Source organism: Lathyrus oleraceus, chromosome 5, assembly GCF_024323335.1.
Source record: "Lathyrus oleraceus cultivar Zhongwan6 chromosome 5, CAAS_Psat_ZW6_1.0, whole genome shotgun sequence".
In the NCBI taxonomy this organism is placed as follows: domain Eukaryota; kingdom Viridiplantae; phylum Streptophyta; class Magnoliopsida; order Fabales; family Fabaceae; genus Lathyrus; species Lathyrus oleraceus.
Window position 1 is genome coordinate 316004020 of NC_066583.1, and position 15122 is coordinate 316019141.

A 15122-nucleotide genomic window follows, 5' to 3' on the forward strand; every position below is an offset into this window, starting at 1 on the left:
CCATACCGCATAGTGCTTAAAATATTAGTCGGAATAAATTTTTGGATCTACAAGCATACCAGTTGAATCAATTGTCAAATTTGTGCAAAAACAACGGGTAAATTTTTTTAAAATCAAGCTGGCAAACATCGATTTTATTAATCCACGTTTCACATAGTTCAACCTGGTATGCTCGATTTATATTTTCAACCACTTTTTGGTCACATTTTGATTCATCTGAGTGTTTTAACCGGTCGTTTTCCATTTCCAAATTTGACAAAAAAACTGTATTTTTCGAGAGGTTTATTTCGTGCTGATCATTCTAGTACATTTATTTTAATTTTTCAACCATTTTTGCGTCTGACTTTTATTCGTTTTAAGTTAATTTATTTTTATTTTTTAATCAAAATATTCATAAAATATAAATAGAATTTAAAATATTTTCATTTTTATTTTATTTTATTTATTTGAAATTATTTTTATTTTCTTCATTCTAATTTATTTAAATCACTTTTAAATAATCAAAACTTTTGTTTTTTAAAATTAATTTAGTACTTGTTTAGTTTTGATTTTTAGTTAATAAATAATAGGTCAAGAGTATAGTTGGAATAATTTAAAAGATAAAACCCTATATACCTTACTATACATACTAGTTCGTCAATGCATAAAAACCTAGACCATCAAAACACCAACAAGCGGCACTCAAGTTTGAGGATGAGATATTTTCCTTGTTTTTTTTACACCCACCAATCAATGTTCTTCCTCTCACAAAGGATTCTCTCACAATAAAAAAAAAACACAGAGACCGTCCATTTTTTTCTCTTTCCTCTCTCTATCATGTCAGAACCTTTCTTTTAATTTTTCTCTAACAAATTCATCCATATAGTAACAATTACAAACTCCATATATATATATATATATATATATATATATATATATATATATATATATATATATATATATATATATATATATATATATATATATATATATATATATCTTTGTTTTTTTAATATATATACTTTTGATTTTTAAGTTTAATATATACATATACTTTAGATTGATTTACAGTAGTATATATATTTTTCGTAAAGAAGTGAATCAACATTATTAATATTATTTCTTTCCGGCTTTATATATATATATATATATATATATATATATATATATATATATATATATATATTATATATATATATATATATATATATATATATATATATATATATATATATATATATATATATATATATATATATATATATATATATATATATATATATATAACTTACAGTTTCCATTTTTAATATATATGTAAGCTATTAGTTTAGTTTTTATATATAACTTACCGTTTTCGTTCACATTATATATAGATATATACATATCTTAGATATATATTACTATCAGTTTTAATTCTATATAATTTCTGTCAAATCTTACACCTTGTTTTGTTAATTTTTTAAGTTAGACATTATATAATATTAATTTTATATGTATTTTATATTTCTTTGGGTTAATGAGTTTTATATATATATATATATATATATATATATATATATATATATATATATATATATATATATATATATATATATATATATATATATATATATATATATATATATATGTGATGTTAATATTATTTTCACACTTCATTTTATTTTTAGTTGTATTTCAATTTTGTACTAATACAAATTTATTGTGGATATCGAGTGTTTTGTGTTTAGTTTTTTATTTTTCAATTACTTTAAGTTGATGTAAACAAATTGTAAAACTGCTATAATAGTATTTTGGTTGTTGTTATCTTTCATTGCATTACGACTTCGGAGTTAAAATCCAATTTAACTTCCTAAAATCGCTTGGGCGCATAGATTTTGCTCTGCTTCTTATAGAGTGATTCTTACATGAGTCTACTTTAATTTAGTTTAGAGCTAAATTCAATTGCTTTCGATTTCGGTTGGTTTTCGTGACTTACTCTTGGGCCTTCTTACAATGAGTTATTTTCTTTTTGCGTGCTTGCATTTAGTTGTCTGCATTTCAATTACCTCAAATCACTTCAAACCATTCTCAATTCAATTAATTTCAAACCATTTTCTTAATTAAAATTGTAAGAAAAAGATTACATGGGTGAAAGATACAATCGTAGTCCCGAATGCTAGCCCCAAATTGTAAGAGCTTGCAAGTCATAAGTGTTCGTCTTCCCTTCAAAACACTTGTAAATATATTCAAACTTCTTTTCTCAATAAAATTGAAAGAAAAAGATTACCTGGGTGAAAGGTATAGACGTAGTCCCGAGTATTAGACACAAGTTGTAAGAGCTTCTAAGTCATAAATACTCGTTTTTCGAGCCCAAAAATACATCTAATCAATCAAACTCTTTTTTCTCTCCGTCGTGCGATTGATCAGAAAAACCTTTTCATAAACGAAAGACATCTTGTCTTAAGATGATGTAAAAAAATGTTTCGTCCATAATTGTTGAGTTGAGATAAGTGACGTTTTTCCGAATGTTGACTTGTAAATCCATTCGATGTGTCGTATACGTCAGTTCCTCTTCTATTTTGGGTAAATCAATATTTCTCGTTGGTTAATACAATATAGCTTTCGCTAAAATTGATCAACAAACAAATATTTTTCTACCTAGAACTACGTAAGTCTTGAGTTCTCTATTGCACCCGGAGATACGTAGGAGCGGGACTTGTAAATCTTGTCAGACCCATTAATAAAAAACTTAGATTTAGTCCCCTTCATTGCAAAATGCAAAAACATTCTTCTCTCTTCTGTTCTTTCTTTCCCACCTAATAACTTGAGAAACATAACATTTCAAACTAACACTCATGCACAACTATCCTAATGGTTCTCGTTAAGTACAACGGGCGTGAGGGATGCTAATACCCTCCCCTTGCGTAATCGACTCCCGAACTCTGATTTGGTTGCGACGACCATAATCATTGTCGTTCTTTCTTGGGTTTTATCGATATTTCCCCTTTCCTTTTTAGGAATAAATAAAGTTCATTGGCGACTTTGTTTAGTCCATCATTGTGAGCGTGCGGTTGTGCTTCGCTAAGTCGTGTTCTCATTTTTCGAGGTGCGACACCATTGTTGTTAAGTTTGAAGGAAAGGAGAAATCTAGGTCTGCTTGAAGGTTATTTAAGAAGATGAAAAGTTAGAGTGTTTGGAGATTTCAGAAAGCGTAAAAAAGGGAATTGGTATTAGGTGTGTATTTTATAAGCGTTTTGGAAGGAAAGACGGTTCAAATCAACATTAATGGTTGACAAGTTAGTGGGGCACGTGTCTTTCCTGGATTATGCATTGAAGAGGTGGTAATTAATGCCTAATCCCATGATCTCCTAGGGTCTAGGAAACGTGATGATTAAAAAGATTTGGGTATGGGCTGAAAAGACGTTGTTGAGAAAAGGGTAATGATGACTCTGACATCATAAAACAACTGGGAGAAATTGAATTTTTTTTGTAACAATGGGACATTAGTGACATGCAATAATTGTCCAAGGCATCAAAGCATGTTCTCAAAAAAATATTTTTTTCTTCGATGTGTCGAAAATGACGTTTTTGGGGGACAATTTGTTAACTCCTAATTTCGACACCCATATTTGAATTAAGAAATGGAGTTTCTTGTGAAGATGTTTTGACTAGATCAGATATTGGGAGTTCTAGTCAAAGATGCCTTGATGAGAGGGTTAGGATGCTACAAGGACTTAGAAATAGTTTTAGTGTTTGAAGACGTGTTCGACGAAAGATTCAAATTCAAATAAAGAAGGGAACTCTTGTTCTTATCTAATTGCTAAAGATACACGTGGAACATAGTGGATAGTTGCATCCATGCAAAGCGTCATTTGTCTCGATATGGTAGAAAGACCGTTAGAAGCGGTTATTTCGATTAGTATAAATAAAAGGTCTTAGTGCTGAGATCGTGTGTGTTCAAAGTGTGTATAAAATCTGTAAAATTTACCAAGTATCCGTGTGTAGAGAAATTGTAAATTGAGAAATGTACGTTTGATTTACACCATTGTCATTTACTTTGAAGTAATTCAATTCATCTTTTATTTTCAAAATATCTCTTTATTTAAAGGATTTATCTTTATTGTCATTCGTCTTTGTTTTTACAACATTCTCTTTACTTTAGGTTGTTCGTCCCATTTTTTTTGAGTATTTTCACGAATTACTATTTTTATAAACACCGTCGAAATGTTTATGTTCATTGGAAATCAATTTAACAAATAATTAGCACATGTTCTAGGATCAATCCGATCGATTTTGTAAGTAACCAAATTTAATAATTTAGAAGATCAACAGTACAACTATATAAAAACAAATTAACTTAACTAGATGTAACCGGGTTCAAATGGTTCAAATTTCCCCAATATAATTATTAATACTTTTTTGCTAGTCATTTAGTTCAACTGTGATTGAAACAATTGAACCATGACTTAAAATTCTCACTGATTTATTCTCTAGCACAACCTTTAAAACATTGCTTCAAGTACATGATATCAAAAAGGTGATCTCTTTTAATCAAGTTACTGAGAGAATAGTTATGGTTTGTGATATTTCTAAAAGTTCTATTTGAGGTTTATGTGATTACGAAAGTCCTCTTTTGCCAGTGAGGCTTTTATAGAAAAAGTTGAGAAATTAGGTATTTGCTTAGAGAGATTCAGCTTTTTATTTGTTTGATCAAAATCACCCATACTCACCCATAAGATCTAATTATATTCTATTTTATAAATAATTTCTTTTTATAATTTAGTTTAGTTTTTTTATTTTTCTAAATAAGTTAATTTCTTTTTATGAGTAACGTTTTTTTAATTTGTTCTTTATAAAAAAATTATTTTATTAGTTAATATATAAAAAATGACATGTAAGATAGGAGGTTGAAATCCATGCCACTCAAAATGTGTCACTTACTCTAAAAAAAATAGATATACATGATCATATATTTTACTAAAAAAAAGAAAGATGGATCAAAACGGTTTAAAAATAAAATAGGGAAATTGATTTCGTAAATTGATAAAAATAAGAGGACAAAATCTATAATTTGTCTTATTTTTTAATTAAGATGGTTTTTTTCTTAATATATTATATTACCAAAAGCATTAAATTATGAATTTTATGATAGGATTTAATTTTAATAATACAACAATATTAACTTAAAAATAAAAAGAATATAGTAACAATGGTTAAATATATTATATTTCTTCTAAATATCAGTTTTATTATTGAAATTTCTATTTGTGTTTTGATATTTTGATATTTTGATATTTAAATTACAAATGTATTTTTACTTTTTAAATATTACCTAATTTTTTAAGATTTCAAAATATTGTTAGCTTAGTAACTTAATCATTTAATTTTTCTAATAGTTTAATCTTAAATTTGAAGCTATAAATATATTAGTAAAAATTAAAGATTAAATAATTAACGTATTAAACTAATAAAAATTTAAAGTTTTATCAATAATATGCCATACAAAAATAAATTAGAAATTCAATGTAAAAATATGTTAAAAAAAGAGCAGGGTTAAACTTAATAATAAGAAATTTAAATAAATTAAAAGTTGATTTTTTTTCAAATTGATTAAAAATTAAATATTTATATATTTAAAGAAGTCTAAAATATATTTAATCTAAACTATAAAATTAAAATGTTTATGCAAGATACAAGATAGTTCATTATTTTCCTAAATAAAATAATTAAATATGTCAATAGAGGAGATTAGTTTCAATTTTTTATTGAATAATCTGTGAATAATTTTAAATTTTAGTAAACAAAATGAAAATGACAAGTATCTTTTTTTTTTAAATGACTATGAAATATATAATAACGGAATATATCATATGATTCTATATTTCAACGCTTTTGGTAATATAATATATTATACCATTATCTGTATAATAATTATGTAAGGAAAAATTGATATGATTCATTGATTTTCATTAATTAGAATTTTGCGGCAGTAATCATTTGATTTTGTTTTTCAAAAGTGTTCTCATCGGAGTTATATATATATATATATATATATATATATATATATATATATATATATATATATATATATATATATATATATATATATATATATATATATATATATAATTAACTTATTTTAAGATTAAGTTTTTTTAATTTATTTTATATTATGATTTTAAAATTGAATTTAATCTAATAATTAATTAAATAAAAATACTTATTAATCATTAGATTAAATTAAATTTATAGATTATTAATTGAACTAATATAGAAAAATCAACTTTTGAAGTAAATTGATGTTTATATATATATATATATATATATATATATATATATATATATATATATATATATATATATATATATATATATATATATATATATATATATATTCAAGACTTTAAACAAATGAGATTTAAAATTGATAACATTCATCGTCTCATTTTCATGATATTAAATTATATAGAAATTTTAAATTTTGAAACAATTTTATTCATAAATATATATATACGAGAAATAATCACAACATTATTTGTCATGCCTAGGAAAAGAAAAGAAGCAGAAAACAATGTTTTGAATACTTTAACAAAAGGTCACGATAATTTGTGTACTAAGAGTATATATTAAGAACTCAAAAATAAAAAAAATTGGCTTGAAAAATTAAAAAATAAATTGTATCCTTTTGGAAAATCAACCCATAATTTCTAAGACTAAATTTGTCCATTTAATTTTTAAGTTAACCTTTATGTTAGTATTACTCTTTAATAAAATAAAATATAGGGTATTACAATACATACCCCATTAACGGTAGTTTTAATTTAAAACTTTATATTCTATGAGGGATTAGAATAGAGTTTCTTTTTCAATACTAATAGTTTTTTTAAATAATTTTACTCATTAAAATTGTTAGTTTTTAACCTATGTCATTAATTAAATTTTAATTTATACCATAAACTTTTAATATTTTATTTTCAACGATAAATTTCTCATAAACGCAGAAGGTAAAAAATATATTTTTGAATATAAAGAGAAAATAATTTACGAGATGGTGTATAGTTGATTCCGGATAAATAAAAAAATAAAAAATGAGTGCTATTTATTTTCTAATTTAATTGCAGGTAAATGAAGTTAATTATTTGGTTAGGGTAGGAGTGGTATTTGTTCATAGTTTTGAATATAATTATTAACATTGATTTAACACTTTATGCTAACCACATTAATTAGTAAATCTGTTTATCGTGAAAGCAAAAACAAAGAAGTGTAATTTTTTAAGACCAACAATTAAAATTTCTTGCATTATTGAGACTAAGGTGTGATATATAGATATAGCAAAAATAATGGCAATTGTTACTATTTTACCCTATCTCTTTTATACTATTAAAATCAAATAAAAAATAAAATCCATCTATGAAAAAATTCATTTATATATGAATGGGTTCTCAATAAGAACAAATATATTATTTATTAAGAGATATAGTTGACTTGCACAAATAATTATTTATTCCATTCATAGCATTTAAATGTACCAAAAAAACATGGTCCCTCTTTGTTTATAACCCATTTGCAACCATCGCAAGTATCTCTGGAGTCTTTGTATATATCAAACCAATGAAATGCACCATTCCATTGAAAGGAGCAGAAGAATAATGTAGTTCCAAAAATATTATTTTTGAAATTAAATTCAAAACTCTTATCGTGATGAAGAAGCTGAACTCCGAGATCATCATCTTTAGATTTGCAATGAACAGTTAAATCCAACTTACCTCTCAACTCATTTACAATAACCACTCGAACTCCAAAAATATTGTGCAATGATAATAACATCAACACAAATACCAATAGACATTTTCTTGTGAAAAGAGCCATTACAGTGTTAACTAATCTTTTTCTTAAGAAGAGACTACTTTTGCTGTTATGAAAGTTATACTTACTTATAGGAGGCCTTTAGAAAAGAATATAGATATAAAATAAAATTTAGTATTAACAATACATTTGCCTAATTTATCTTATTTTGATTGACTAAAATATTGATTAAAGATATAAAAGAAAAGAATCATTGAATTAAATTTTTCATTTGACTGAATAGGACAAAAATATTTTATTTATTTTGATTTAAAGAGACAACATCAATATCAATTTGTCTACCAATTTCGTGAAAGTAAAATACTTTAATAAAATACTTAATACAATTTAATAAAATAGAAGAATACTATAAAATACTTAATACAGTTTAATAAAATAGAAAAGTACAATAGTAAAATACTTAATACAAGTTTAGAATGAAAAATGTCCTTATAAAATACTCCCTTTGATTTGATTCTTAATATGTGAGGAAAAAAGATTGCATTCAAATCGATGATGAAGTGTGACAGTGTATTCACAAAGCTCAATGAGGTATTTTCTTAGCCTCATGTATTCATCTACCCTAATGAAGTGAAACCCTTTTTTGTCTAAGACATGGTCGACTTTATCAGGAAACTACAATAATTTTTAAAATGGATATTTTGTATAAGCAAATAAATGCACTTAAAGCCTAAGTATTTGCATATTTCATAATCGAGACCATCACTAACAAATCAAACACCTTGGCTAGATCGACTTTATTTGCAGACGAGTCATCCAACATAAAAAAGGAGTGGTACAAGACTCTGGTTCGAAATTAATAATACTTACTACTACAAAAAAAACATATTTAAATTCCGACACGAAGTTAATTTAATATTTGAAACTGTCACTTTATCTCTCAATTTTAGAATAAATTAATAAGTTGAAATGGTAATTGGTTCAGTCCACAACAATAAATTTTTTATTTTATTTTCAAAACTAGTGTCATATACCTCTTATTTATGAACAAAATCGAGGGGAAAGATAAATAATATTTTTACATTGGTTGCACATAATATTAATAAATTAATTTGTTTACAAACTATACTATTTATACAAACTATTACATTGTTTAAATAAAATATTTAAGTAAAAATATTAAATAAAATATTTAAGTAAAAATATTAAACTATACTATTTATACAAACTATTACATCGTCGCTGAAGAACAAATATTATATATCTTGGAGAAGAGAAAATGTTGACGATCCTCGTTTCATTGATCTTGAGTAAGAACAAATGTTGGATGTAGAATATTATCTATGTCTTTTAGATTCATTTGTTTCTTATATAAAAAAAAAAAAGTTAGATAAATAAAATAAATATTCAGTTATATGATTATTTAATATCACAAACCTTGTACCCAACTAATTTTATGTTCTTGCAATCCATCATAGAGAAATTTTCTCAAAAAAAATAAACATTTTTTTTAAGTTTCAAAGTTTTCATGTCAAATATTCAAAATACTTTTATAATGAGGATTTTAGGTTTCATGCGGATCACTAATGGTAGTGTCTTGAGCGTTGATACTCATTAAATAAACGACAAAGATTTGTTTAAGAATGGTTAAGAAACTCAATAAACACACTTATATTTTCCTTCGGTTCTTATTCAAAACTGAGGTAAAATGTGTTTTTTAGATAAAAAATACAATAAAATATATTTCATCCCAAGAAAGAAAGCCATGGGTAAAAATAACACTTGGTGCAATTATTGTACTTAAAAGGTTTTTATTCTTTTTAAAAAAAGAACCATATGAAAAATGGAAAAACCCCATGAAAGAAAGATTAGGGATTCATATAAATCACTAAATGGTAAATGTCCCGAAAAAAACCAACCAGTAATTAACAATCCCCTTACACACAAAAAAAGTAATTATCATGGTTTTTTTGGACAAATCATATAATTCTACAATTTCATTGACTAATAAGGTTATCAAATAAATTGAAATAACAATTGATATAAGGAAAAACGATATATGAGTTAATATATGCTCTAAAGTTGAAAATATCATATATATATATATATATATATATATATATATATATATATATATATATATATATATATATATATATATATATATATATATATATATATATATATATATATATATATATATATATATATATATATATATATATATATATATATATATAATGAAAATAAAAATATCTATAATGAAAATAAAAAAGGTATTAATATATATGCTCTAGCACTGCTAGCTTCCTAAGAGGAGCGTGAGCGTGTCTACCAATTTCACCATAGCGGCGGCTTGCTCGAAATCATAATAACCAATTCTTTATTCAATCATCGAGATTGAATAAATTAAAGTCCTATATTTATTGAGTACATTTCTTTACTAAACATTTATTATATAAATTCATAATAAAAAAAAGTAATTTCATTTTTTCTAAATATTGAAAAGATATGAATATAGAAATATATTATATATGGAATCATTTTATATTTAAGTAAAACAACTTATTTGATTTCTATATTTATTTCTATTATTATTATTATTTTTAATTTTGACTTTTTCAAATTAAAAAAAAAACACCGTTGAAACTAGAACTATCTCGTTCTGCAGTAATGAAAAAGAATTTTTTTTAGTTGCTTATGACTCATTCAAAAAAAATTAGATTATAGATATATTTAGAATATATTATATATTATTCTATAATATATAATATATTCTAAATATATGTTTACTATTCTATATATAGTATTAGTAAATACTATTAGTATAAAATGACTATTAAAGAATACTCTTTGAATTGAGGTAATTCATAGTATTCTAGTCCAATATTTTTTTTCTTACAAAAAAAAAATCTTTTGAGTTACCTTAGAAAACACCTTTTGAGTTAAAAACTTTTGAGTTAGCTGAACCAAAACCTTTTGAGTTACCTGAACCAAAACCTTTTGAGTTAAAACCTTTTGAGTTACGTGTGAAAATGGATTCAGCTAATGAAAAGGCTTTCAATCGTGTCGTATATCCTTTTTTTTTCCAAAAATTCTTAAGAATTTTTTTTTAATATAGAAGTGCGTTTTTTTGGAACTGGCATACAATTGGTATAGTTTTTTCGTTGCTATAGTTCGATGTGAAAGACCTTTGTTCTGTAAATGAAAACGAATTATTCCGTATGTCTTATCTATGTGAATTAACTCTTTCTTTTTTTTTTTGATCCAAAGATAAAGTAAAAAGATTGAATATTCTAAACATTTTCCAAATTTTTCATAGATAATAGATATATATGGATCTCTTTTTATTGTAATGTAAAATAATCAATTAGTTCAAAAAGGAACTAATGTTTCTGAATAAAAAAATATTATTTTATATTATTTTTATAATTTCTATCAAAATAAACAAATGTTGTTAGTTAATGAATATATTACTTTTAATAATATTTTGTTTCACTAGGAATTTTTTTATTGGCTGGTTTTCACTTTGTACTTTCCAATATTGGGACCATTGTGCAAAGATTCAGAACAATTAAGAATATCCAATTCTATTTTTATATCCACTTTTTTATTAACCGAACCCCTTTACAAAAGAGATAAAACAAACAAATAAGAAACAAAATTCATCAAGAATCTAAATATTTTTTATTCTTTATTTTTTTTTGTATGGAATATACACATCCATCTTCATGGATCATACCTTTCATCCCTCTTCCAGTTCCTATTTTAATAGGGGTAGGACTTCTACTTTTTCCCACGGCAACAAAAAATATTCGCCGTATGTGGGCTTTTCCTAGTATTTTATTGTAACCGTAGTTATGATTTTTTCGATCGATTTATATATTCATCAAATCGAGAACAGTTCTACCTATCAATATGTATGGTCTTGGACTATAAATAATGATCTTTCTTTAGAGTTTGGCTACTTGATTGATTCACTTACTTCTATTATGTCAATATTAATCACTACTATTGGTATTCTGATTCTCATTTATAGTGATAGTTATATGGCTCATGATCAAGGCTATTTGAGATTTTTTACTTATATGAGTTTTTTTAATACTTCAATGTTAGGATTAGTTACTAGTTCAAATTTGATACAAGTTTATATTTTTTGGGAATTGGTTGGAATGTGTTTTTATCTATTAATAGGTTTTTGGTTCACACGTCCTATTGCGGCAAATGCTTGTCAAAAACCGTTTGTAACGAATCGTGTAGGGGACTTTGGTTTATTATTAGAAATTTTAGGTTTTTATTGGATAACCGGTAGTTTGGAATTTAGAGATTTATTTGAAATATTCAATAACTTAATTTATAAGAATGAGGTGAGCATTATTTTTGTTACTTTGTGTGCCCTCTTGTTATTTTGCGGATCAGTTGCAAAATCTGCCCAATTCCCTCTTCATGTATGGTTACCAGATGCTATGGAAGGTCCTACTCCTATTTCCGCTTTCCGCTCTTATACATGTTGCGACTATGGTAGCAGCGGGAATTTTTCTTGTAGCTCGACTTCTTCCTCTTTTCATAGTTATACCCTCCATAATGACTGGAATAACTTTGATAGGTATAATAACAGTAGTTTTAGGAGCTACTTTAGCTATGGCTCAAAAAGATATTAAAAAAAATTTAGCCTATTCTACAATGTCTCAATTGGGTTATATGATGTTAGCTTTAGGTATGGGCTCTTATCGCGCCGCTTTATTTCATTTGATTACTCATGCTTATTCAAAAGCATTGTTGTTTTTAGGATCTAGATCTATTATTCATTCAATGGAAGCTATTGTTGGATATTCTCCAGATCAAAGTCAAAATATGGTTGTTATGGGCGGTTTAACAAAACATGCGCCAATTACAAAAACGGCTTTTTTAATAGGTACACTTTCTCTTTGTGGTATCCCACCTTTTGCTTGTTTTTGGTCCAAGGATGAGATTCTTAAGGATAGTTGGTTGTATTCACCAATTTTCGCAATAATAGTTTGTTCCACCGCAGGATTAGCAACATTTTATATGTTTCGAATTTATTTACTTATTTTTGAAGGATATTTAAGCGTTCATTTTCAAAATTTCAATGGAAAGAAAAATAGTTCATTCTATTCAATATCTTTATGGGGCAAAGAAGAAAAAAAATATTAAAAAAGAAAATTCATTTATTAGCTTTATTAACAATGAATAATAATGAAAGGACTTCTTTTTATCGGGAGAGGACATATTCACATCGAAGAAATCGAAATGCCAAAAGCATAAGACGTCTTTTTCTTGATAGTACCCATTTTGGTACTAAAAACATTCCTTTTTTTTATCCTCATGAATCAGACAATACTATGATATTTTCTATGCTTATGTTAGTACTATTTACTTTCTTCGTTGGGTCCATTGGAATTTCTTTCAATCAAGAAGGAATAGATTTGGATATATTATCTAAATTGTTAATTCCGTCTATAGATCTTTTACATCAAAATTCAAAGAATTCTGTGGATTGGTATGATTTTTTTTTATAAATTCAACTTTTTCGGTGAGTATAGCTTTTTTCGGAATAGTTATAGAATTTTTTCTTCTTTACAAAATTTGAACTTATTTATTTTTTTTCAAAAAAGTGTTCCTAAAAAAGTGATTCCTGATAAAATAATCAATATTATATATGATTGGTCATATAATTTCTTTTTTTGATAGAAATAAATACCAAATGGAGTTGGTATTTCCAGTTTTTTTTTATAGGAGAGGCTATCAAATACGTGGGAGTGGGGTGAATTTCTTTTTTGTTTGAATTTGAAGAGATTCATGGGCAGACGAACGACGGGAATGGAAGCATGGTGGATTCACAATCCACTGCCTTAATCCACTTGGCTACATCCGCCCTCTAACTATGTTTAAATTACATAACTTTTTATACCTTTTCATTATTCTTTTCTTCTAATCTTCTAAAATATTAAAAAATAAGAAAACATTTATTTCTGCATATGTATACTGACTATTAATAATAATTATTAATAGCAATGGAATCCAAGTATTAATTCAATTCCATTGAAACGAAACCTGGGAAAAATTCCAAATTTCACTGAGGTCAAATCCACCTTTTTAATTTCCTTTTTTTAATTCTAGTATAATTAGAAAAAACGAACAAAGAGGGATTGAATCACAGATATTTTATTGGATCTCTAATCTTCGACACCCTTTCCTGTGCCAATAACTAGAATAAAAAAAAGGGAAATGTCAATGCATCTGAGAATAAACGATTGATTTCGATCAAGAGATAATATGTTATGAGTTTATATGAAAGAACTTAAATCATATAAATCGTTTCAAAATAAATATACACACAATCATAAATTTCATAATATCACACTGATTTAATAAATAAAAGAAAACATCCCCAAATATTATCATAAAAAACATATCTTAAAAAAAAATTCACATAATCATGAATTTCAAATATATGCTTCATAAATTTCAAATATATGTTTCATAATTGTATATCCATTAAAAAAAATGAAGTTTATTGGACAAATCTCAATAAACTTAGCATGTAGATCTGCTCTAATGTCACTTGTTGGAATTAAATCAATAAATAGATTATTGAGAAAGTTTTTTGTTGGAGGTAATCCTGCAAGATAGAAGACAAACAACGAACACGAACACATGTGGCTTGTATGGTTCAATCTCAATCGGTACTCCTAATACCTTGAATACTCTTTAGATGGGGAGAATAAATAATATGCTTGTGTACGGTAATAAGGTGATGGCCAATTAGGGTTTCCATTATTCCGAAATTTATTTGACCATTTAATCAATTAAGGCTCTTAATTTTATAAATAACTAATATAATTAAAATATATATGCCAACATAATGATTATTGAAATATAATAATTAAATTATAAAATATTCCAACATTAATGATTTCTTCAAGATATCTTAGAGACTCCTTAAGACCTAAATTATGATCCCTAATTTCATCATTTTCTTTATCTAACTAATCAGTCATTCTAAACAATTGTTCATAAGATGGTTTAATTATCTTAACAACATCTTCCTCGTAGGGTGACTTTAAGCATACTTCATCTACTTCGTTGAAAGAAGGCTCTTTTATATTTCTCCCTGAGGTTGATGTTTATCCTCATTTTCCTCTTTCGAATATTGAGAATAATTCTTCTTCTACACAGTTTCTCAAACATGAGGTTCTTTCGTTTGATGTTGAATATTCTAAAGATCGTTCAACTACTCAATATGTTATTTTGAAGGATTCTACCGGGGTTCTATGCTAGGTGTATGATGAAGTTGATGGTTCTTCATTTTTCGTTTCTTCATCTTTAGGTAATTG

General features: G+C 25.5%; 1 pseudogene; it reads left to right on the plus strand.

Annotated features, from left to right (window-relative positions):
- The first annotated feature begins 12150 nt into the window (after positions 1-12150).
- Positions 12151-12985, plus strand: LOC127084273 (NAD(P)H-quinone oxidoreductase subunit 5, chloroplastic-like; annotated as a pseudogene).
- The last annotated feature ends 2137 nt before the right edge of the window (positions 12986-15122 follow it).